Below are 27,614 nucleotides of genomic sequence, written 5' to 3'. Positions count from 1 at the left end.
GCTGAGTCACGGCCTGAACCTCTGATTAATCACCTGAGGTGAGCCATGAGTCAGCCAGAGGAGCACAGGTGAAGGCAATTCACCTGTGCTGCCGGAAGGGGGTGGAGCCAGGCTCTGCCCCTCCTGGACCTATTTAAGAGCTGGCTACCAGAGGGGAAGGATCTCTTTTGGAGATCCCCTCTTTTGGTATCTTCTGGTGAGCTCAACCGAAGGGTAAGCTCTTCCACTTATTCTCTTTTTGTGATCGTTGTCTGTTTTGCCTTACTCTCTTGATTATATTGTGATTATAACATCTTGGTTATACACATGGAGCAGAAATGAATTGTGGGGATAAATCTGTCATTCCATCAGTTTGCAGTTTGTGCCTTAGTGGAAATTTGGCAGAAAAAGTAAATTATTTTTCAGAGGCCTTAAAGTTTTTGTTTTTCTTTATAATTTTGTAATACTTTGTGGTCTTTCAAATTCAGTGAAGCTGAATATATTTTTGAGCAATCATTTTATTACTGAGGGTGGTGCTGGCACTGACAGCACAGCTAGATAGCCTCTGTGGCCCTGCTGCCACACTTGCGTAGCTGCCTGCAGTAGAGGTTCTCCGTGCTGGACCTAAATTCCCATCTGCCTAGGTGCTGTTATGGAAATGCAGTTTTCAGACACAGCACATATGTGAATGTCTTCCTTCATTTAAAGCACAGCTCTAATGTTTTCCCTATAGAAAGCAAAACTCAAGTTACTTTGTACAGGCATAGGATCTTCCGTGCACACTTTTAAACTCAGGTGCAAAGGTGATCTATTGAAGTCCAAATCGTTCCCATCAAGAAGGTTTTAGAAACTCTTTATTGCTACTTCTCTGTGTTGTTCCATGGTCAACACACTTTCTTAACAAAGCAGTACTCATTGAAAGCAGTAGGCTGTACAGCAGGAATCCTTGGAGTCATATAATTCCAATTTGCACATGGTATTTACTACAGAATACCTTGCAGAACTGAAGGAGAGAGAAATTAATCATTTTAATCTTCCAAAACCCTAGCTGTTTTTATTTCCAACAGTTCTTTCTGAAATTTCCCCCAGAAATGTTTCAAGACCTCATTTCTCTATCTTTCCCTATCTGCCTTGCTTCTTATATAGAATAGAAACATTTAGGTTGGAAAAGACTTTCAGGATCATCAAGTTCAACCATTAACCTGAATTACCTTTGATTGTCAACCCATGGCAGTCCTGAACTCTCCCTGGGCATCACCAGCAAAAGTAATGTTAGTAACTGAATGCTTTTATCTTACTTAACCAGACCCAGTGTCATATTCCTCACCACCAGCTGATACTAGTCATTATTTGTCAGAGATTGGTCCACATTAAGTTCGTATAACAAGAAGGAAATGTTCTCTATTTTACTCATTCCACCATTCTTTTACATTTGTAATTTAATCTAGGTTGTTAAAGTCCAACTTAACAAATGTTTGGTACACATATGATCCAGTTTCTTCTCAGCTCACACTGATGGGCAAGCAAGCTATTCTTCAAAAGACCTCCTTTAGTCTGCAAAGTTAGACTGCAAAATTGTTATTATTTTTTCTCTATGTTCTAAAATGTCTTTTGAAAATTTATTATGGTTTAATTGAAATTTTATTGTCAAAACCTTTATTGGAAGTATTCTTTTTTTCTAAATTAACTCAAGCCAAATAATTTTTGTTTCCCATCCCAGCATAGACTTTCAAATTATTTGTCTTTCTATTATTCTCATCGTCCAAACTAACATCATCCTCTTACTGAATCCAGGGATAGGCTGTAGGATGCACGAATTTTTACTGTTCTAAACATTTATTTCTAAAACTTTTTATTGTTCTGAATAACATGTTTAAACAACTAAGCAAGTTGGAAGAAAAATGAATGTGCTTAACTTGGACAGTAATTAAGTGTTTATATTTCCCTGATCATTGGAAGATGTTTGCCTTATATACTTATTCTTTATGGCCAGAAACATGATTGCAAACTAAATCATGTTTGAACAGAGATGTCCTCATTTGCTTATGAATCTCTTCTAAAATTCACAACCATTTCATTTTAACTTTTGAGTTAGGTAGATGAAAAGTGGGACTGAACCAGCATGAGAAAACTAGATTGATAACATCATTAACTTTACATTGCTGTAGTTAGTAATAAGTATCTAACAGATATCCCAGTTGTCATGGGCCTGCAGGACTATTGCCAGATTAACTGCCAATTATTTTTTAGAGCAGAAACAAATGGCTGCATCTTCAAGCATCTACTACAGAGCTTCCACCTCTGTGTGTAGAATGATGTTTCACAGTAAACCTTGTGTTTTTGACATGTGAACCTTCTAAAAATGTACCACTCCAACATATTTTAGTTGGTCAAACACTTCTATATTTCATATGGAAATGCATCTTTTACTCTTCTTTTTCACATTTTTGGAATAAAGTGTGACTATATACCCAGTATGTAGCACAGAAAGCCTTTGGTATAAATTGGAGTTAAAAGTAAGAAGAGTGGTAGCAGCATTTGTCTCTGTGATTGTTGCTGGGCACAGAAATTGCACAGTCCATATAAACCATGAGTACTCATTGATTTCAATAAAATATTCAGTGGAAGAAAGTAAAAATTCAGTACTTTGACATTCTTATTTCATTCCAGGGATACCAATTTGAAAGACAAGGATGCAAATTACAGACCTTTTCAGAAATACTTGTTATTTTACATAAATTTGAACAACTTTTTACATACATCATTTAAAATAGTATTTTACAACTCCTACTTATCTATTTCTTGTACTTTAAAATTATTATTGTATTCATTCTGCTCTAGGTTATGTTTTAACAAATATAAGAGCTGCTCCAAAAGTAATGCCTCTTATTTTATTATGTTGGCCCGTGATGTCAGAGTTGGTTGTTGGTGATGTCAGTAGAGGTGGAACCTTCCCGCTGACATTTTGCTATATTTTGTTGCTGTGTGACAGATGGTAGCAGAGAGGTAGTCTGACAAAATGACATCTGAGTGCATACGAAGCAAAAGCGTGCCACTGAATTCCTCCGTGCAGAAGAAATTGTACCCACTGATGTTTGTCGACTTTTGCAGAATGTTTATGGAAACCAAACAGTGAATGTGAGTACAGTGAGGTGGTGAGTAGTGCGTTTTGGCAGTAGTGACAATGTTAAGGACAAGCCATCTTGTGGATGGCCGTGCACTACTGTCACATCACAAAATGCAAAGCATCTTAATCAGCTTATCTGCACAGATTGACAGATTAAGAAGAGGGGGCTGTATACGGAGCTGAACATCAGTTTTAGTGCACTGGAAACAGTTGGAATATCACAAAATTTGCAACAGGTGGGTCCTATGAATGCTCACACAGGAACAGACAGATCACCATATGCAAGTTTGTCAGGACCTATTGAATAAGGCTGAAAGTGGCACTTTCCTTTGTTGCATCATCAATAGTAATGTGATTTTATCAGTATGAGCCAGAGTCAAAATGGCAGTGCACGGAGTGGCAACATGTAAATTCTCCATAGAAGAAAAAAGTTCAAAACACAGCCAACTACTGGTAAAATTATGTGCACTGTCTCTTGGGATAGGAAAGGGGTGATCCTTATGGATTTCCTGGACCCCAGATAAACCATCAATGCTGACTGCTACATCACCACACTGACTAAGCTGAAGACTCGAACTTCCAAAGTGAGATCATGGAAGAGGACATCCTTTCTTGCAACATGATGACTCCAGGCCCCATACCAATTTGAAGACCACAGTGCACATTGCCATTCTTGGCTGCAGTATCCTGCTACTTTTACCACATAATACAGATTTGGCACCTTCTGATTTACATCTGTTTGTGTTGAAGAAAGATGGACTGCATTAGCAACATTTTCCCAAAAACGATGCCGACATAACAGCTGTGAAACAGTGGGTCACCTCCTCCAGTGCTGATTACTATGAATACATCATGCAGATTGTTCATCACTGGTGCAGTGTATAACTAGTGGTGGTGACTATGTTGAAAAACAATATTTTGTAGCGAGAACTTGCTCTATTGAATAGCATTATTGTGTTTTTTGTATCTGTTGTAGTTTCCATGGAAATAATTAGATGCACTACTTCTGGAGTAACCTACATATAAAGAGATACTCTCTTCTAAGAGCCTTGCAAACATTAGCTGATGCGTCATTGCATTTTGTTTGCCTAGTGAATAAGTACATTTTTAGTACTATAATTTGGAAGATTTCAACACAGAAGAAGCATCTAGTTCACTTAAACACAAAGTAGTGCATCATATGAACTGTGATTCTTGTTTCTGTTACCGTACCAGTAGGCTATTTTGGCTTTTCTTTCTCCACTTTGTTAATTTTTAAATTTTATTAATGCTTTTTGTTGTTGTTGTTACTTGTTGGTTGGCTAGTTTTGTTTTGTTTTTAGTTCAGTAATAACCATGACAGAATTAGTTATCCAGTCACCACACACCAAAGCTATGATGCCCTTGTTTGCAGCTGGTTGGAAATTGGTATTACCCGATAAGGCATGATTTTTGGTTGGATTTATGCAAATACAGAATGTGCAGTATCTCATTTTGACTTTGCAGTCATTAATCAATGTCACGTCAACAGTCACTCTGTGTTCCCCAACATGCTGAAGCACTCTTATATTTTACAATAGCATCATTTGGCACTTCTCTCATACTGTTCAGAAACAAAAGCACTGACAAGCTGCTGCACTGTTGAATAACATCAGAATCACTCACATTCATTGGAGACACTCCAGAGGGTATGGGGAAAGAGATGTGAAGCTCTACCAGCAATACTGACATAAATACCAGGAGCTCACCTGATAAACAGCCAGAGGTTCCATTGCATCAAACAACCGTTTGGCTGAATCACAGTCTTACTCACTTGGTACATTTAAATACAAAAGGAAATCGTGAGGCCCCTCATGATTGTTACCTTGTGTTGGATCTGACTTATTTCCAAGGCCTTTACTGTTGACAGGCCTGTTTGTTTACTAAAAACATGCCCATATGACATCCATCAATGTTAAAGGCATAATAACACAGTTTACTCGGTCCTTTTTAGCCAGGTAGGTGAATTTCCATTTTGGTGGTAGCATAGAATATAGCCAACATCTCTCTTTTGTTTGCAGAAGCACCAAGTGTTCAACATCTGCTGCACCCAGATGAAGCTTCACTACATTAGAGCAAGGAAGTGCCATATTCTGAGGCAGATCTCTCCAGTGGAAGGAAAACTCTAAGTTTGTATATGGAATGCATGCGGGAAGAATTGAGAAAAACTTCTGTCATTGCCATAAGTCGGCAGGTCCCTCTGTAACGGTGGAAAATAATCTGCCAATACAAAGACAGAATAAAATTAATGAAGTTGATTTTTCCTCCACCATGGTGATTTACATATTATTTACCACATTTGCTTTTGATTTTAGAGATGAAATGACATTCTATGAATGTCATGATAGCAGACTTCTGCATGGACCTCTGTACAAACTGTCAGCTCTTCATTTCAATAATTTGATTTAGCCCAATAATTCAAATTCATGCAAGAATCAGCCTAAAGCCTGAAAACCTGTATCTCACTCTCTCTAACTTTTACAGATCATCAACTTCCATTTCTGTGGTTTTGCAGGACAAGTTTTCTCTTTAGTTATTACACAAATCTAGAAAATTAGTGTCTCAGTTTGATAAAATATTCCAAGCTCAGTATCCTGAGAAAATCCTTTGTCTCTATCCTTATCCATGAGAAGCTGAAACTGATATAACATTCATGAAAATTATTGGCATTTTTTATAGACCAACTTCCCAAAAGGGCAGAGTGAGGCTGTTCTCTTCTCTTTGGGTATCTCCCAGAGGGAATTTCCCAACAAAATAGGGGGAAAAAAGACCATAAGTGTAACTTATGTAGAGATTGGTATAGAAATTATTAACTGGGGGGGGGGGGGGGGGGAAGAAAAAAAGAAAGGAAGAAGTCTACAGAACAGAAATGAACGATGTATGATAAGAATATAATATATAGTGCTGCCAATACTTCTATTTACCCATACAAAGATAAGGATGTCCAAGGAAGCTAATGGATAACTCACATGAAAGTGAATAAAGGACTTTATTTTGCTTCGTGTGCAAGTGCTTTGAAGACTCCTACAGGGACCTAAGAAAAACGTGGATTTTTAAAAAAATCCTATTAGATAATAGTAAGCATAGTGATAATCTGCATCTTTACTTCATAAGACTCAGAATTTCATAAAAGACAAACCCATCAATTACATATATTTGACTAAAAGGTAATTTTTTTTCCAAGTAAGATATTTTTCCTAGTTGATTCTATCCATTGGTAAATCAGGCACCTGATTTTGGTGACCTTTGGAAAAAAACTATTCTGCCAGATGGATCATTGCTCAGATCTACTGTGACAATTTCTGTGTTACTAGTTAAAGTCCAAAATACTCTTGCAATTCCCATTTTGTCATCACTGCAGGGTTAAAACCCAGCACATTCTTCTTACACAGAAGTGCATATGATATCATTTCAGATGCCATATGTGTTTAAGTAGATTTCACACTTTCAGTGCAGCAGAATCACATTCAGAGATGAACAGGGATATTTTTTTTGAAGGATTTCATTTCCAGAGAGGTCTGTTTTTAAGACCCTAATCCAGAATATCCTGGAAAGTAGTTTTTGCATAGTTAATGTTCTGCATGTGAATACATCTGCTAAGTCTGAATGCCTATATAAATCCTACCCAGTAAGACTCTGAAATTGCCTAGGTGACAGAATAAATCCATCCTGTACAAAAAAAAAAAAAAAAAAAAAAAAAAAAAAAAAAAAAAAAAAAAAAAAAAAGTTAAAATTTAGCCTTCAGCTGCTTAACCTTAGTTACTACATCTCTGTTACTGTGTGCATTCCTGGATTTGTAAGTATTTTTTTTAGATGGGAAGACCTCTTGAGTTTATTTTTACTGGCCATCAATTTTCTCACAGGATCAAAATATCACAAGTTGATTAGGTATTAATGAGAGTTCACTAATATTAAGTTTCTGGCTCCAGAACCCTGAACATCTGTGATCTTGTAACTTAGTGAATTTTGAGCACCGATAAAATCTTTCTTTCCAATGAAGCTTATTAATAAATAATTGAGCCATGTAATTTATCACTGTCTGTATTACTATTTCGTAGAGCTTAGGTTGCATTATAAATCGACTCTTCAGAAAAAGGTAAACTGATTCACTTACTTCAGGCCTTGCCTTGAGTTCTGACATATGGTTCTGCTTAAACATGTCCATGTTTGCAACCTAGAGTTGACATTTTTGGCACTCAGAATAGTGTCTTGTAATTATGCTAAGTCTAGAAAGGAGGATTAGCTTTTATAGCAGAATTCATAAAATAAAATAAAAAAAAGTTTTAGTCAAATTTATTGGCTGCAATGAGCCCTCCAGAATGCAGACGTCTGGTCTGGTGGAACTCAATAGATTTCTGTTTGCTGCATGTGCTGCGGGTGCACACACACACATGCACAAATGACCACTTTATGAAAGCATTTGCGTGCAATAAAAAGTTAATTTTTTTCACACTTAAAATCAGCTTCACCACCTGTAGTGATTATCAAGCAAGCTTCATTTGATAGGTTTTGAAAGCCCTTTTTTTCCCCTTCCGCAGCCCCCCCTTAAAATACATTGTATTTGTTGCATTGGTTGCTTGGCAAAGCTGTTTTTTTTGAACCCTGTCCAGCTTTTTCCATAATTCTCACCTCAATGCAGTTTTGTAGAGCAGCTTGCAGGCGCGTTATTACAGATTCAAACAGCAGCAGTTGAAAGAGGGCAAGGCGAGCGCTCCTGCAGTCTGCTGCGAGTAGAAACCATCACTTATCAGCCGTGAAAGGCACATTCCTGATAGCTGAGTGTTGGTATGAAACTCTGACTTTTATCTCCTCACCAAAAGGGAAAGGTTTCGTTTGGGTTAGCAAACACCAGGCACCTATTTCCTTTGCAGCAGCCCGCCTTAAAGTGCACTTTAACTCCTGGTGGTTTCCCTGGAAGATTGGCTCACCTGCATGTCCATCATCCTCCTGCATCCTCACCCTTCTTTGAACTCTCCCAGTGACGAAATAGCCAATAGCACTCTTGGTACTGTTCCTTGTACATTTTTAATATGTAAGTCTGCGTTTTGAACTAGAGGAGGGACAAGTTGTGTTTGGTCCTCTTACTGATTTTTTTCTTCTTTCATTAGTTTACACTTCTTTACACTTCCAAACTGCCCTATTAGACACTGTAGGGCAAAAAAAAACCACGAGGATGATTACCTTAAGCAGTCATAGAATAGGATGAACTACCAACTCTCCCTTTGGGAAATAATTACCCTACTATTTATAGACAGAATTTAGAGGAAAAAGCCTAAAACTTTCAAAGATTAAAAGCTTTATTTCATTGCTTGCATTAGAGTGGCCCTTTAGAGGAGGATGAAATCCCATCATTACAATCAGATGTCACTCGAGCTCAGATTTTCTTTTTTAACCTCAAACAATTACCTTCAGTACCCAAGCTACAAAGATGCTCATTGTAGGATCCCCACTGTAACCTGGCACCTCTCAGCAGCCCCTATGAGCAAGTCTGTGCCTCTTTCTTTTGATCATCTACACAGGAAACAGGGGCAACCTGGCTCCTAATTTAGATGCCTTGCTTAAGTGTCTGTAATGAGGTGGGATTAATCTATGCCATCATTTCTAGCTGGAAATGAATGTAAAAAGGTGGAAAAACAGAAGAAAACATATTAGGAAGGAAAATACAAGTAGCAGAGACTATTCTGCTGTCTCATCCTGATAAAGGAATGATTCTGCTTCTCTCTATGTTAATTGTGCAATACCTGGTGATCATCTCAGATGGTGGTATAAAATGAGGTGGGATTGTTTTGATTTCACATAAATGTAGTTATTTAAATGTGGATGTCCACCCCAGCTTAATGGGTTAGGCTCCATCAGTAGTTGCAGAAGAGAAATTGAGCTCAAGGATTGGTTTTTTCCTATGTGGATGGCTGGGTATTTCAGACAGGGAAGGCAAACAAACTCCTTAGAGATAACTTTCCTTCTTCTGTGATGACAGGGTTATCTTATGCAACTACTCCAGACTGCTCAGTTAAACTTTAGATTGCAAAAGATAAATAAGTTAATTCCTTTCCGGGTCCATGGATCCCGTATCTCCAATGAGGAACAGGGAGGGAAATCCATGTCTTTTCAGCCCTTTTATCATTATTTTTGTGTTGGAAATAAATAAATTTTTGCCTGTACCCTCTAGGCTCCTAACTGCATAAAACATGTGTTATGCTTTTTTTTTTGCTTTTTTTTTTCTTCCCCTCCCCCTGTAACTGCTAAACATATGTTTAACCATCTGGCAAGAAACAATCAAAACCAAGCAAACAAGGTGTCTGAAAGTTCAAACACACAATCACTCATACTTCTCCACAGCTTTTTATACACAGACCTGAGTAATAGCACAGTAATGCAGAATGAAATAAAAATATGAAAATTAATTAACATGCCATACTGGGTAGTTTAGTGTTCCCATTTAAAATAAAGAAAATAAAGAACTCCTCTTCCTATCCTCTCCTGACTATGATCTGTCCAGGCTATACTTTTTCAGACTATTTGTTTCCCTGGTCATATATTATTGAGGTCTCACCTGTACTCCCTTTCTCCTCCATCTCTTGTGTTTCCACTATGTGTAGTAACCATCTGAATTTGCAGTGTGCTCTCTGTTGCTTATCACCACTCTTTGGACAACTTCCCTGGTAGATCGTCTTGGACCTGTAAACATTCTTTTTTCACTGATGAAGCTCTCAAACACCATGAGGTCTTTCCTGACATTCCTTCTTCAACACAGAGAAATTCCTCTACAGGTGCCAGGAAAGGCATGAACTTGTCCTTTGAGTCAGAGTTTTGTATTCCAAGGTTTTACTGAAGAAAAATAAAACTGAGTTGGAATCCTTCTGGGCCTTCTAGGCTCCAAGGTCATTTATACAACTAATCAGAAAAAAACAAGGATAATAATAGCAGTATCTGCTTCTCTACATAATTGTGAGAGGAAGAGATTAAAGCAGTTAATTTCACCAAAATTTTGTTGACACTGTTTTTCCTAGGCTGATTTTGCAAAACTTTTATAGAGTAACATATTCCCTAGTCAAACAGTTGCTGTGAAATCAACATATTTGCTTGCCTGTTTGTTTTGTTTCACTTATTAGGAGTTAGGACATGCAAGAAGTAGTGATCAGAACTTGCCTTCATAATTATGAAAAACCAGCGCAGGAAGGTGTGCTGGATGGGACAGATGTTCACTGCTAGTTTGGTTTAAGGAGTATGTTGTAAAAAAGCACTTTGAATGTAGAGCATTAAACTGAAACAGAGACAGGCTTCTTAAAGTTATTAGAGTGCAGTGCCATTTTGGGAAAGTTTTATTCCAGTGTCTGAAAATGAAATGTACACCAATAATTTCACACTCTTCTCTGAATGTGCAGAACCCAGATCTTTTTCCTCCTGAAGAAGTTCAGCTCTGTCGCACTCAGCTGTCAGGATTTACTGATGTGAGCAGAACAGATCTAAGCAAGGCTTTCATAGAATGAGCTTCATACACTGCTTCCGAAACTGAAATCAGAAAGGGAAAGGGGATAAAAGTAGATTTATTTTGTTCTGTTTTGGTTTTAAGGCATTTTATCTTTGGCCTTAAAATTCATACCCTCACTACTGGTACCTCGGCAATCAGCCAGGACACTCTGCTCCTTCTGGACTAAGGAAGATTTCATCAACTTTTCTGCAGTAATGCAAATTTCTGGTGCAGACCTTCAGAAAAGACGCAACAAAGAGTTTGCACTACTGTGATTTATCCTCCTGCTTGGCACTGATCACTTATATCAAAGTGGAATTGTCTTAGACAAGTGTTAATTATGTAAATGTTTACATTTCTTGTAAAAATGTACCCTTCAAGCAAGCCCAGAGTTGATGGGAAGCTCACTCAATATGCCACAAGTTGTGACCCAGCCTCAGTTTACCCAAGATGGATGCAGACCAGTATGTTGGTTAGACAGAGCTGAACAGCTCTCTGACGGGGGATCATTCCATTTTTGAAGCGTAGGAGAAACAACCCAACAAGCAAATCAGTAACATCATGATTTAGAGAAATCTGATCTTACAAACGGTATAAGATTAAATGAAGCATTATGTACTTATTGACTTTTCTGGTCTACTTACTATGATTTGCATATAATCTGCAAAAATGGATTTTTTTAAAAAAAAACTTGTAGACTTCTTTTTGATAGATATTGTGTAAATTCTCTCCCAAGAGCAAATATCTCAGTAGACTGAATACCTTGCAAACACTAATGATTTTTTCTCCTCACAACACCCTTCCTAGAAAGGAAAGTTATCGCTGGATTTACCTATGAGAGATTAACTAATTGTCACTAAGGCAGAGGAAGCCTGCAGCTGAGCTGTGACCAGCACCCAGACACCCTGAGTCACAGCCCAGTGCCCCAACCACAGGCCAGCTCTGTGCTGACAGACTTTTCTTGGTAGCAAGCCCGCATTACTGGAATGCATTCCCTGCAGAAATGCAATTAAGTATGTGCTTGGCTACTTTTAAAAGAGCTGCAAAGCCCCACCTCTCTGCCCAAGCCTTTCACTTGCTAAATCTCCACTTCTTGGTTTACTATCAAGGCTACAGGCGGCTCAGAGGCTGGTGTGTAGCTATTTTTATGGTGCTTATGTCTCACTGTAGCCCTGAAAAAAAATTCATTTTTACAAACAAATAAATTCAATTTGAAAAAAAGCATTTTGACAGCAGAAGATCCTGTAATTGAAATGGGTGGCAACCAGACAGCATCTCTGATGTGTGGGATGTGAGCCCACCCCATTGTGCCCAGGGGGTATCACTGGGATGGCTTCTGCCAGGTTAACAGACAACGTATTATTTCTTTTGAGAGGTGTCAAGACAGCTGTCCTCATATAATTTATTTTGTGGAGGACCATTTTTACCCCATTCTGATATTTGGTAAAAAGGATTATCTTCAGGAAATGGGAATATTCATAAGATTTAATTCCAGTGAGTCATAACCTGTTATTTCTTTACAAGAGAATAGAGTAATATGCCAAATGAAATGTGCATGTATCTTGGTAAGAGCTAAAGTGTTAATTTTTACTTCTGTGCACAAGGAATTAGATACACTCCTCCAGTTGTTGTCCAGTCAAGCCTTCCTATGCTGCACTGAAAATAATAGCATCTTGAAGAGAATATTTATTGTTACTAAGCTCCTTTAGACATGGAAAGTAATGTAATATCTCTTCAGTAACTGTTGTTCAAAATATCTGAGGCTAATCGTCACACTGATCAGAGAACATTAGGGTGCCAATCTAAGCCACATTTGGTTCTAATTAACCTTTTGCTTTCTCTAGTGTACTTTAAGAAAAGAATTCTCATGCACATTTCACAAACTTAAATCTAGTCTGCATTGTTTTATTTTACTAATCACATTGATTAATAATGTCAGGGCTCTGCTAAATATTTGTCATCCTTGCTTAAAGTGCTTTTCTCAAAAGTACAGTTTTATAGATACAAGCAAAGGTAAAATATCACTATACATGCATATTGTATGCCTCTTGTATGTATTTGTATTTGTAATCAAAGGAACACATGCATGCATATAATTTATATGCAACACATATGCAAAGCAGATCACATAGGATAAAATATATTTAGCAAGTAATGAGCAGCCTTCCTTTGCAGATACACAGCAACTTCCATCTGTGGTGAATTAGGAGATATTCTAAGAAAAGATCCTGCATGAGTTTTGTCAGAAGAAATTAGTTTGGTGTGCTATAAAATCAAAACCAGAATGACATGCAATTGTTGTTTAGTGGCTGGGTCATTCCTAATGCTGCCTTGATTCCTACAAACATGAAAAGGAACTCTGAAAAAAGAGACATCACAGCTCTGTGCAACTGTGCTCCTTCTCTGCCATAAAATGATATTAATCAGGGTTAGCCTGAGACAGCCTAACCCGGGTCTAGGGATTCTGGAACTGCACAGCCAGCACTGCAAGCTGCCCTCCAGAGGCAAACAGGCCCCTTGTTTATATGACAGTGAAGTTCTGGACCCTGAGAGGTCAACAGACAGAATATTGCTCAGTTTAGTGGTGCTAAAATATATTAAATTCTGTGATCCTAAGGTTTTACATGAAATACATATTTTTAAATTTTTCCTCTAAATATTGCAGCCAATCTTATTGCTGGATATTTCTTAAAGCGCTATACAAACTGTGTAACACCACTTTGGTTACACTTCTGTGATTATGGATATGTAATATCCTTTGCCCAATGCACATTGCTTTGTAGTCCAGAAGCAAAGAGCTTTCAGCTGACATAAAATATGAATATTGTTACCGTTACTCATCTCCACAGCTGAGGTAATGCACAGTCATGGCATTTACTGTAGATGCTCGATTTAGCCATTTTGAAAATACATAATATGCTTTCACCAGAGTGGAATGATCTGAGTAGAACAATCCTCTACAGTCCCTTTAAGGCTAAAATCCAAATGTGCTAATTCAGTTGCTAGCCATTTAAGCAAAATTCCCCAGGCCTGTTCTTACCCCACAGTCCTAATGTGCTTCCCCTGCCTGTTTGTCTTAGAGTTCCCAAAGTCTCCCACCAGAGCCCAGAATTTCTCTTTTAATCCTTGCAAAACCTTCACAGGACTTCAGTGAGCATGTGTGTGAGTGTGGACAACTACAGAAAATGCTTTGACTTCAATATTAAATTAAACAGTGCAAGAAAAACTGAGTGTCTTTAACACAAAGCGTTCGTTTTCATCTTTAATTCCAATATATTCCCATGAATGGAGCAGCTGCAAGCTCAGGTTCACAGAGAATATCATGTTCAAATATTTTTACATGGAAGAAATGCATTACATAGCATCAAGGGAGTGACTGTCACGAGGGAAGGTGTATGGCCTTCTGGCTACAACTGGACTTATCCTGGGAGCTGCGGTGAACTCTGAGCCCAGCTGCAGAAATTTGGGGTGGCCTTGTCTCATCATTCCATTGTCCTCCCACAACCTACTGACTTCCTACAAGAGAGGTATAGTTCTGCAAGTAATTGTTTTCTAATATATTTATGCAATAATTCAATGTGTTAAAATCATAGGGTCTTGTTAATAGTGTATTTGCACTTAAGAAGAAGATGGTGTGGATTAGATTGCTGATGTTTGGACAGTGGCTTGAAAATATGAAATACATTAGAGAAATTTTTTAAAGTCTGATGTTGTTTTATATCTTATCTGAGCTTCTCAAAGCAATAAGCCTCCCAAATGTGCAAGAAGCCATACCTTTGAATAGGATGCAAGGATGAAAGAAATACTGAAATCCTTCTTGGCTGTTAGATCAGTAAACTGATTGCTGCAGCAACTTGCAGTACAGTCAGAAATACAATTTAAGTGGAATAAATCCACCTCAGTCAGATTTCAGTGGTTTGTCTGGGTGTGGACTACAGTACAGCCACAACTTGGACTTCTGAGATATTTTCAGGATCCTTCAGGATCTTCAAATGCCCAAATCTTGTTGCTTTTGCAATATTAGGAACTATGATAAATCTACTTCCCATTTATTTATGCATGATTAGTGTTTACCTTTACCATGTTCGTATAGTATATCCATTCAGAATTTCACCTCAGCAAGTGGAGGTAAAGCACACCTTCCTGTTGGTGAGCTGTTAAAAAACAGAAAGGAAGAGAAAGAAATAAAAGCAAAGACATTTTCTGTGGCCTATTTGAAGACCCACATAATCATGTGGTTAGCTTTAGACATGTGCTTGAATTTCCAGCATGTGTTTAAGTTTAAGGGCTTTGCTCAGCTGAAGCTGATATGAGTCAGGAAGGCAAAACCTGACCTTGTGTAAGCAAGTCAGGTTATGTTCAGCATGATGTCAGAAGGGACAGAGTTAAAATCTGCTTGTGAAAGAAGCCAGAAACCAAGTACAAGCTACATCCTATTGGTGTCAGGTCAGTATTTTGGATTTCAAGTTAAGATGTGGTTTCCCACACCCAGCACTGCCAAGCACCACTGTTTTTTTATGGGAAAAATCCAGCCAGCCATCTTTCCTAGACAATTATAGAACTTGAAAATATGTTTGCTAACTGTATATATCTATATATATATAACTCTAAATATATAACCTTAACCCTAACTATATTTATCATTTGCAAACATACATATATATAAATTTATGGGTATATACATACACACAAGTGGTAAACAGCTTTCTGATGCCCTGTCACAGCATCTGATTTATCAGCAAGAAACTGCTCCTGCAGCAGGCAGTGACCAGAAATGAAGCTGAGGTTACTGAAAGCTTGTCTCTCTGAAGACTGCAGTGAGGTGGTGAAAAGCATCTAGAAATGACCTCATTCAGCATCTTGCATTTCACCATGAGTTTGGGAGTTCCTATTCACAGCAGCTCAAGGAGCTAGTCCATCTTAGAAAACAAGTAACCGCTTAGGGTTGTGCAATCAAACACAACAACTTAAACATAATAACAGTATTTAAGTCCAAATTGTACACATAACCCTACAGGGACCTTTTTGCTGGAAGCAACGGAGTGCTGCTCAACGGATATGAGCACAAATCCTCCCTCTGCCACATGTTTCATGTGTGACCTCGGAAAGCCAGGTAACCCTCTGCATTCCACAACTAAATGGTGGGCCAGACATCATACATGCTTGGGTGAGGACTATCTTCTCCTACTGTAGCAAGTCATATAATGGGGCTTTCATCTTTATTAGGGACTCCAAACCCTGTGTTCCCAAAATGGAGTCTCCCCCACACAGGAAGTTGTCTGACATTTTGCAATTTCTGAATTTTGAACTGGAACAAGAAGTCAAACTGCATTTATTTCTCATTGAATAAATATTTTTTATATTTAAATTTGGAAATGTCAAGTAATGTATTTGCACCCAAAATTGTCAGATGTTCTGAAGTAATAATCCAAAACTCATTTTTGACACTCCAAATAGATTCTCTGAAGTACAGAAAGATCATTCTGAACAAAGGTTTTAAAAAATATTTCAACTTCCTTATGAAATTTTGTTAAGAAATGAATAAAAGATTTTATTTTGTCTCTCCTCATCGGAAAATACAAACTTTTTTGCCAATACACATGCTTTTCTCCAGGGGAAAAAAAAGCATATAAATGTTCTTTTGATGGGAACAATCCTCATGAGCTTATTGAGAAGAATTCTAATGTAGCAGATCTGTAGTTCCAGAAGATAAACTAAAACAAGACCCTTGTGATCATAATTACAATTTGGGAATTTTAGAACACTGGAGAGTATTCCAGTGTGCATGAAAACCTTTCTCTTTGTTCAACTTTATCTAACCTTCTCTAGTGCTGTTAATTTATAACCTGTAAGAATGTTTTATATTAGCTATCTTCTTTATTATTGCCAATTGGTACTCAAAGTGGCTGAATATAACATGCACTCTCTTGGCTAGCACAAAGACTCCTGGAATTCATCACTCCTAGAAAGTTCACATACGGAGCTGAATCTTGATCACTGAAGTCAGTGTTTGATCCATCTCATTTAGCTTTCCCATCTACAAGTGATATGTCTAGTCTAAATTACTCACCTAGTCTCCCTCTATAATTAATGAACAGAGACTGATACCTACAAAGGATTATTTGTCCCATCCAAAGACAGCTGGGACAAACTGAACCCTGGCCATGCTGGTCTCCTTTGACTACATGGCATGAAATTAGAAGTCTAGTTTCCACATGATCAAAATTAGTAGAGAGAGAAATCATCTTCATTCCCTGGTCTGTGTAAACACAAAATGTAAACACTGAGGAAAAGAAAGTAAGACGAGGCTGTGCACAGTGGACTTCTTGGATATTTTAACTGTTATTAATGTGTACAAATAATATCTGCTTTTTTCTGCACTCAGTACATCAACGTGTTTAGGATATTGAAAGGACTATGCATTGGGAGCCCTGGAAAAAGGTGCAAGTGGTTGCTACTGGGAAGGCAAATAATAATTTTCTTTGTGTCGCACCATATGGCTTCTACCATTCAAAACCTCTGTTCATCATTGTATTTCTCTGGCTCAGGTGACAGCTGAAGCATTTTTTCTCCTTACCTGACGGCTTGAGGGTTTCTTTGAAAGTGAACCCAGAGCAATTTCCTGGCAATTTTGCAAGACGCACACAATCTGTCCCCATTCATTATCAACAGCTGAAGGGAAACATTCTCAGTAAACAGGATTTAATATAAGAGTAGTAAATAGTCATAGAAAAAATATTTTTTCCTTAATGCTGAACAACTGGTGTTCTCCCAATTCAGAAAATTATTTTCTTTATAGCCACTAATTAAGGTTTTCCAGATAAACATGGAAATTAGCCACACAAATTCCATTGTTTTTACTATTACTTTTTTGTTTTGTTTTTAAAGAGAACTTCAGGAAAGATATTATATTTGTTATTTTCTTCTCTGTTCCTCCTGATCTCCAGTGTGAGTAACCACTTCAAGGTTTCACTTCATCAAATTCCACTTCTATAATAAATTGAAATACTGGCAATTTCTTTCAGCTCATGCTCAGAATGAATCAAAAATCTTCAGGCAGATCTTCAATGTGTTGTTTTTTTTTTTTACCTCGACCACTTTCAGATTGTTACAAAAAATCTCACAAGTCTTAACTACATTTTATAGTAACAAAAACTTCAAGGTAGCAGTGCTCCTTGCACAAAGTCCTTGTCCTTTCATTTATTTCCACTTTTCGTATTCAATTTTTATAGCATTGCTCAGAACAATGTTATCTGAGTGCTTTATGTAGAAAGTATTAAAAATAATGGAGTACCTAGAGGATTTCTGTGGTTTCTCTCATTCAGGATGAAATCTATTTTGAGCAAACTTTGAGCCTTTTAATTTTATAAAACTTTCTTAAATTGTGATAGAATTTGAATTGAATATGAAAAAAAAAACCACCATTTTTTATTACATTATAAGCTAAACACAAAATTAGACCAAAATGTTAGGCTTTTGGGTAAAACAAAGTCACAGGCGTGTAAAATTAAAACAGTATAATTCCTTTTCTTTGTTTTTAACCAAATACCTCTCTTTTTCCATGTACTGCTTCTTCAAACCTTGACTGTCTGTTGGCATATCCAAAGCTGTTTAACTCTGGAAACTTTTTTATTCAAGTTTCTCAATTCATTTACTCTGTTCCTGCAAAGTCAAATCAAACATTGGTTACTGTGTTTATTTGCTATTGCAAGGTGCATCACAGAAGGAGAAGGAAAGACAGGAAGGGGTCGGGGGGGGGGGCGGTTATTCCATGCACTCCACCCCATCTCTGTGCCCCTGGTCCTCTGCTGGAATAATAATAGCTACCATGAAAACAGGTCCTTCTAGTGACTGCTACTTCACAATAAATAGAGAGGATAGGCAGTTAAGTCACTAGGTTCTCCCCATCTTTCCTATGTAAACAAGAAATTAGTACAGAAGAGTTTAGGTTTTCTTCAGCCAAAGGTTAGCTGGGGATAGATTGAAGAGTCAAGGCAGATTATTTTTTATTTAGACGGAGAAGTTATGAACTATAGATAAAATAATGGAAAAGAATTAATAAGATGATGAATATAAGAATGAAAGCTGACAAATTAAATAAAGGGGAATACTAATAAAATAGTGACATTTATAGCTCTGAGAATTACTATACACTCAGTAGCCAAGAGACAAGAAATCAACTTCAGGAAGCAGATTAATTCTCTGGTGTAAGGAACTGTGCTGGTGTGCTGGCTGGGAACCTGCATCTCTACATCCACAACAAATGATGACTCAGGAATTTGGCTTGCATAGGGGAATTTTATGTGGAAAAAAAAGAACATAATTCATTGCAGTGACGTAATATTTAATGAGAGAGCTAAACAAATGCTTGGCTGTCAGCACATAATTACTGAAAACCTCCAAGGAAAGAGTTTAGCCTCCTGGAAGCCATTTTCTCCTGGAATTTGTATAACTGCACACAGAGAGACTGTTCACATGAGTGTCTGATGGTACACTGGCATCCCAGATCATTGGCATGCTGATATGATTGTTATTTAATAAGCATCAGTCCCTTCTGTGAGAGTAATTGGGTGGATATAGGGTTATATAGTTGTCATTTTCCAAAGGAGCTGGACAGCTGGCTCCAGATTTCTCAGGTTTTTTTGAGTTGATTTCATGAGAAATGAAGATGTAGATTATGTATGTATATGTAGGTTAATTTTCTTCAAAAAAAAAAAAAAAAAAAACAAAAACCACAACCAACCAACCAAACAAAACAAAACAACAACAACAACAAAAAACACAGCATACAACAGCATACATGACTTAATTTCTTGCATTGGCTGCTCAGGGTCATTTATTTCTGGAGTACCCTCAGTACCAGTTTGGCCAGAGGTTGTTTCAGGAGTAACATAAGCAAGAGGGGATTTAATTGGAAGCAAAGCTTTGCTCCTTCTGATATCTAAGGGAAACATCTCCAGTACCTTAAAGCAATACGTTGCTTGTCCATGACGTTGACTATTCTTGAAAATTCCTGCCACAGCTGCAGTTGGATTGTCCAGACAGCAGCTCAAATCTATTGGGATGCACTTCTCAGGATACTTCAAGGAGTGTGTGAGAGCTCATGAAGCTAGAAGTAGGAAAGCAGCATCACCCATTGCATCATCACTGCCAGCTGGGACACCATCCTCTTTCCTCTAGTAATCATCATTCCACACCAGGAACAAGTATTGACATTTTGCAGATATCTGCACATCTAGATTTTTTAGCATGGGAAATTTTTGGTTTGGAGGACTATTTTGTTATTATTGCTATTATTATCATCATCATTATTATTATTTTTATTATTATTATTATTATCAGAAAGCAGCTGCAGGAAAAAAAAAAAAAAGAACCTGGCAACAGCTCAGAGATAACCTCTATCACTTATAGAAGCTTGTTTGAACAGGGTGTGTATGTTGGCACTGATGTTGAACACACATCATAAGAGCAGATTGGAAAATTCAACTTTGACTCTATGCTGGCTTGCTGCAGATTGCTGGAAGGGTGTTTTCGTAAGCAGAAGGTTTGAGGTAGTAGCGATATCCATCTCCTGTCTTTGCTCCTCTTAAGTTTTTTTTTCCTCAGGCTTCCAGCAATTGGAGTTAAACTCATGAAATAGGAGCTGCTTATATTCCTAAATGTTTTGGAGTATCGGGTCTAACAGCTGAGTAACAACTAAAATGGCATGCATGCTGCTTGGAATAGCAGCTGCCAGTTCTTCCCAATTTCTTCGACTGGGAAGGCAAATTTATTAAGTTAACAGTAAAATTAAGATTCTCTGTGTTGTCAAGGATTAAAAGTCTCATATTGTGATAAAATACATTTATAAGTTTTGTTGTTGTTGTTTGTGATGTTTGGAAAAGGGTGAGCTTGGAAGCCCTTCTCTCTAAAAAGCAAATTTCCAGGTGGAGTTTATCAGTGTAATTAAACTGACATCATTTCCACTTACATGGAAAAGTTGTCAGAATCACTTACTTTTCCATGTAAGCGAGTCTTTAAGATCCAGGACTTGTTGGAATTCTATACAGAGGAAATGGTTCTATCTGAAATAAATTCTACAGATGTCTTTTACCATAGCCATCAACTCAGCTGCTTGTGCTTGCAGTCTGCGGCTGTAATGAATATTAAATGAATTAAGTTATGAGGGGTAAGATTCATCTTCATTTTCTGTTATTTAAAAGTGAGATGTCCAGTCTATCTGATCATCTAAGTGCTGTCTGTAGTCCATGGAGAAAGGTGGGCACTTCTCCAGACAGTGCATCATCCTGCTGGGCTGGGACACCTCTTTTAGTATGGTCTGGGACGTCCTTTGGACTTGCACCTCTCCTACAACAGTGGCACAAGCCTATATGCAAAGCCTGGCTACTCAATTGAGGTTAAAGTGACTAAAGCCGGAAAAATGCTGTGTTCAGTCTAAATTTTAGACAGTTGTGCAGATGAATCTACCTAATGGCTACAAATTATGTAATTATCACATACCTATACTGTATAATACATACAGTAATATGCAGAATCTATTTACACAGGTAATAATGTCCCCATGAATAGAGACAGTTGTCTTGAAGTTATTTGATTTTTCCACATAGCAAACTGAAGGTACTCCATAGAAATATTTTCCCATAGTTCAGGCATCTGGGCCTTCAAAGGATGGTTTTCTTATCAGGATTAAGTGCAATGGATTTGCTAAAGTTTATCTTTGACATTTGTATCCTTTAATTACTACAGAGAAAGAAAACCATCACAGAGGAGACAATTTCTCCTTCGTCTCTGGTTTTACACTTCCAGGGATTTCATCTATGCTAGGATCTGTGCCATTCAACACATTTGTATATGTTACAGAAAAGGGAGCATATATGAAGCTAATAAAACAGTAAATGATACAGGCTTAACTTGGAATAGTCAAACATGTAGGTGACTTCAAAATATTGGATGGTTAAATAGTAAAATGGCATATATATGCAGATGTGATTAGACTCCTTAATACATAGACAGTGACTGATATAAATTAGCCTACGACAGGGATGCATGCATTTCTGAGAGCATTGACTCAGTTTTCAATTGTAGCAAAAAAGGCAAACAAAAACTTAGAATTAAAAGGGAAAGGAAGCAGAAAGCAGTATTACTGCCGTATACATCCTTTTCCTTACATCTCACATGTTGTGTGGCCGTCTGAGCATAATCTTTCAAAACGGATATTGGAGCAGTCAGAAAAGTAGAAAATTTGATCAAAGGTGCATAAGAGCAGTGGCTAGAAGGAGTAGGAAAAAAGTCTCTGGGGGATGTGTCATAGATAAATAAAAGTATGACGTAATGAAGAATGTGACTGGAGAACAATAGTAGGAGAAACTAAGGGGGTTCCAGGTGGCAGCTTGAAAACAAAGGGAAGAAATGCAAATGGACTGAGCTCTGGCTTGATATTTGAAAATACAAGCAAAGGGGAAGACACAAGATAACGTCAGAAAGGACAGATCTTCATGGAACTGCTTCAGTGAGAGTCTATAGAAAGCTTACAGCTCAAAAATTCCTGGAAGTTCTGAATGCCAAAAGCTGATTTACAGAGAATCAGTCTGTAAACCCTCTTCTCCTGATACTCTTTGTTCTATACTTCTTTGTAGAGTGGATCAGGCTACCTGGACCTTTCCCTGACTGTTGTTGCAGTTCTTAGTTGCGCACACATTTTCAGAGGTTATGTGAATACAAACCTCTCATCCTGTTGGTCATTAAACTTATCTGGACTATACCATCAGAGACCCATAGAAATAATTACATTTAGGCCTTACTGAAGGGAAAAACACAGAATTTTGCAAGTTTTGTTTCTGGATCTCAGAGCCATCTCTTTCTTATACTGAAGAACTAATTAAACTTTTTTTAGCATCTCAGTTCAAATGCCATGCACTATATCACATTTGAATCTTTTAACAGCTTCATCTGGCATTCTTGGACAAGATCTATAGGTACTGCAGAAAAATTAGTTTTCAGCACTTATAGTTTCTATCTCCTCTGAAAAGTGATTTTTCTGAGCCAAACTCAAATGCTGCACAGACACCAGTACAAACTCCTGGTACACAACAGCTGACACACTTTTTACTCAGGCCATTTTGCCCTAAAGTAGCTGTAGGATATTGATACTACCAGTTGTATCATTAATACCTTAGGAAGGGCTATTGTGCTTTGGAGTCGGATGCATGAGATATATCCTGAGCTTCTTGTCATCTTTAACTGTAAATGACCTCATGTTACTTATTGCTATTGATACTTTCAGGGACAGTCCTAAGGACTTGAGCAAACCTGAAGGATATCAATCACTTCTTAAGGTGGAATATATATTTGAATATCAGTGTTAAAAAAACTCAGATGAATTTTTATTAAATGGAGTTGTATGAGGAATGTAATAAGCTGGATCATCTTCCCTCCAAACATACTAGGGAATTTTGTGAGGTTTTGCTGGGTTTAAGCGCTTGGAAAGGTATGAAAGTGTAGTGCTATATGGAGGATGTTCACAGTATTCAGGGCAAAGTTGTCTTATGTCCAGAGCTACATTTTACAAGAGCTGCATCGTACCAGAGAAGTTGACGTGAATTATATATTGGTATTTCATTTAAATATTAAGAAATCCTTTAGGCTAACTGCATAAACATGAGGCTCTCTTCATGTTATTTTCTTTGCATAGATCATTCAAATCTAGATAAGTCTCTACTCATACAGAATCTGCATATGATAAACACCTTCTGGCTTTATACCATCCAGTTCTGTGCTTCTGAAAAATTGCACATTAGCACACACATATATATATATTAGCAATGGCATGTGTGTACATTAAAAATCAATATTTGCTACTCTATGATCCCAGGAATACACATTACTTTCTAGAGATTTTAAAGAAAGAAAGTGAAGATTTAAGGAGTTTTCTTTTCAAAGTTGTATAAATTCTTCCACCTCGCAATAAACTAGGAATAACAATGAGGGATATAAGTGAGCATACAAATCTGAAATTTAGAAACAGTTGGATAAAAACTGACACGTGATATTTATACTGAGGAATCTAAAATGAAACAGGCAAAAACCTTCCTCTATCCTTAAAATGCAAATGAATGGGATTTGTAGAGGGAAATGTTCAGAATGAGAGAAAGGCACATGGGAGAAAGTTTTTCTCTTCCTCTGTTAGGCTCTGATGTGACTATAGCTAAGAAAATGAACAGAATCTCCACCCAAACTCAGGTCATATCTATGGGCAACACAATAGACTTTGATGCTTCACAGTACCTGCGCATCATTGCCTTGGTTCTTGTAAATGCTTAGGAAGTGCAACTATATCTTTTTCTACCTCTTGTAGATAAGCAGCCCTCCCTTCTTTGTATCTGAGGTTGAAACTTAGGCCAATCTCATGCATTTGCAGATGATCCTTTAGCTCTGTTGACAGCTAGCTCATTTCACCTCCCTTTTGGTCTAAATTAATTATGCATAGATGGATGTAATTTACTTATATATATGTATATCCTCTTATAGTAAGTAATTGCTATTTCTTATAAAGAGATCAAAATCCCACAAGAACTCTTGTGAATGTATCTATCTATGGTGCTCTGAAAGTAATGCCTCCTCTTTATTTCCGTGGAAACTACAACAGATACAAAGAGCACAATAACACCATTTGATAGAGCAAATTTGCAGCTACAAAGTACTATTTGTACTGTAGTACCATAGTACTATATAATACAGCATTAACAATTCCTTTTCACCGGTGATGGACAAAAGCCTGCATGCCACGCTCATAAAAATCTGCATGGCCATCCAGAATGTGGCTTGTCTTTCAAATCACGTGGATGAAATGCACCACTCACCACCTCACTGTGCTCACATCCAGTGTTTGGTCTCCATAAACTTTCAGCAAGCATCAGTGAATGTCAATGGCTGCAATTTTTTCTGCATGGAGGAATTCAGTGATACACCTTCTCTTCATACACTCATCCATGTCACCTACTGCCATGCCAACCACATCCACTTCTGATGTCACGGACCAAGATAACAAAATAAGAGGCATTACATTTGGAGCAGTCCTCATATACATCATATCTGTCTCTATGTCTGTTTATCCCTCCATACAATACGTGCATGTGCACGTGTATATATGCTCTCCATATATGGGCACGTGAGTGCATACGAGTCCATCTGTACACTGAGTTCCAGATGTCCGACATGACTGTCATAGAATACATGGTTTCTCAAAATCTTATAATGTAGTCAAATCAAAATGAAATTTCCTTTCCTCTCTAAAAGACAATCCTTTTGTTATAGTCAAGGTTATGAGGTACTTCAGCTCAAGACTTGCTTATACTGGAAAAGGTCGAAAGGATAGTAAACACATTCACTTTCAATTCATCAAAATAGAATGGAACGTCTCTAATTGAAAATTTTCCAAACAGTCAATAAAATTTCAATCTAGAAAATTAAATGAAATTAATTATAGATATGGAAAATGCATTGATGCCGGGAGTAACCACAGCACCTACTCTTTCTTTGACCACAATTATTACATATACAGCCTATCTGTAAAACATCAAAGCATTTTCTAGAGATACAGACTGAAGGTACTATTGAAATGCAGCCAAGTCTTTGGTGACACACAGCACCTGTTGTAACAGTGCATTATATAATGTTACATGGAGATTTGCGTGCTGTCGCTTGTAGAGAATGTGCACGTATGTCTGCACATACATATATGTATGATTTTATGTTGTTATTAATATTACATTTGCATTTCCTATAGTATGTAATGTAATTAGAATTGAAAACCCCAATTACACTGATGTGAAAGACTGCTTATTAATTGACAATAGGCCTCAGCTAAGTAGCAACAAAAGAAGTGCTTTGTTTGGGAACCTTTGTTTAAAAGGTCCTTTGAAAACTCTTTAAGAATACTATGAATAGAGATTGAACAAACCTTTAATCCTCTTCAGGTCACACATGTGCTAAAGTGAATAATAGTGTGAGGTCTTTCTCACCTTTTGAGTTCTGTTAAGCTAGTAACCTAACTTGAAATGAGATAAAGAAAAGGCCTAAGAAAGCTTGAAAAAAATCTAGCTTGTACTCTTCTACTTTATTTATTTGATTGCAAAAAGCTTAAAGATCCATTTCACTCAGGAAAGATGTATGCTCAACGTTTATGACTCCATTCATAATTTGCTCAGCTCCTGAAAGTTATTTCCCTTTTATTTGCTTCAAATGCGCTTAGAACCTTAGAACTTTTTTTTTTTTTTTTTTTTTTTTCATTTAATGCTCCTGTTCCTTTGTGAGTATCAGTGTGAAAATCTTTCCTTCGTGCTACAGTCCCTTTTTCCTATTCAACACTAGACTGCACACGATAATTAAACCTTGGGGGCTTGGAGATTTTGGACTAAAGCTTAAAGAAATGCAGTGGTGAGGCCTCTTCTCCCTCTATCTCCCACCACTTGCTGTGGGGATTTTCTTTAGTTACACTTGGCTTCACAGGTAAACAAGCTTGAAAAAAATCACAAGCAGGAATTGAATTAACACCTTAGTGTTGCTCATAATGAACCAGTTTGCTTAATTAGATGAATGAAAAAAAATATGTTCTAAAACATGACAGGCGGCAGACAAGTCTTTATTCAGGCAAATGCCCATATTTACACTGCAGTGATAGCAAGATGAGCAGCTTCCTAGCAAGGACTAGAAGTTCAGTGTGAAAACTGAGTTTTAACCTAGGTTCAAGTATATTTTTATCCAATATGAAGAAAATTACAGGCTCATTCTTTTACTTTTGTTTAAAAGTGAAGAACTTAATGGATCTCTGTAACTTTGTAAGTAAGCTTGTGAGAGCACTTTCTAAGATATAGGTCTATAAATACCGAGCAGTATATTTACCACTGAATAAAAGATTATCTCAGTGACCATAGAAAGGAAAGACACAGGAGCTAGCGCCCCAGCAAAGGGCACCCCATAGCCTGCTAGGAAGACTGAGGAAAACTGGGATGGGTTTGAGACTACTTCACAGACAAGCAAGGGAAGATAATAGAATCATAGAATGGCTTGGGTTGGAAGGGACACCAAGGATCATTAAGTTCCAATCCCCTGCCATAGGCAGGGCCACCAATCTCCATATCTGGTACTAGACCAGGTTGTTCAAAGCCCAGTCCAACCTGGTCTTGAAAACATCCAGGGACAGAGCATCCACAACCTCTTCAGGCAACCTGTTCCAGCACCTTGCCACTTACTCTGTAAAGAACTTCCCCCTGACATCCAATCTAAACCTTCCTTTCTTGAGCTTAAAAACATACCCCCTTGTCCTATCACTATCTACCTGAGTAAAATGTTGATTTCCCTCCTTCCCTTTGAAATACTAGAAGGCTGCAATGAGGTCTCCTTGCAGCCTTCTTTTCTCCAGGATGAGCAAGCTCAGCTCCCTCATCCTGTCTTCATAGCAGAGGTGCTCCAGACCTCTGGATCCTGCCCAACAGTTCCCTGTCTTTTTTGTACTGGGGGCTCCAGACCTGGATGCAGTACTCCATATGGGGCCTCACAAGGGCAGAGCAGAGAGGGACAATCACCTCCCTGTCCCTGCTGGCCACAGATGAAGAATGCAAAGCTGTCTGAAACATATCTTGTGTTGTTCTTGGGATTTCTTCACATTCCTGCCCCATTAATATGAAGACATTTTAGACCAGAGAGAAAAAAAACGTTCAGAGAAAAGTCCTTGTCTTGTCTTGTCTCCTTGTCTTTTTCTCTCTTGTACTGTGTATGAAGACATACCATAATATAAAAGGCTTTTTAAGCGCACACAAAGCTGCATAGTTAATTGCTGCTAACATCAATCATAAATTGTTTTCTTTCTCAACATAGAAATCAGTGTAACAGTACAACACCAGCTGCTCCCAAACACAAAAGCATTGTTTAAATCAGAGCAAAATATTTACAAATAGGTTTCAATATGCAGGGACTGAATTTTGCAGTGTGTGTGCACACTGCAACATTTCTGTGTAAATC

At 37.6% G+C, this 27,614-nt stretch overlaps 1 long non-coding RNA gene across 1 annotated transcript; it reads left to right on the top strand.

Moving 5' to 3' along the window:
* Positions 1-154: 154 nt before the first annotated feature.
* On the top strand, positions 155-5,382 carry LOC125689121 (uncharacterized). Its single transcript, XR_007375053.1, has 4 exons — positions 155-213; positions 2,972-3,117; positions 3,251-3,342; positions 5,146-5,382. It is a non-coding gene; the product is annotated as an uncharacterized LOC125689121 (long non-coding RNA).
* Positions 5,383-27,614: the final 22,232 nt, after the last annotated feature.

Source organism: Lagopus muta, chromosome 2, assembly GCF_023343835.1.
Source record: "Lagopus muta isolate bLagMut1 chromosome 2, bLagMut1 primary, whole genome shotgun sequence".
Taxonomy (NCBI): Eukaryota; Metazoa; Chordata; class Aves; order Galliformes; family Phasianidae; genus Lagopus; species Lagopus muta.
This window is presented reverse-complemented; position numbering and strand designations above follow the sequence as displayed.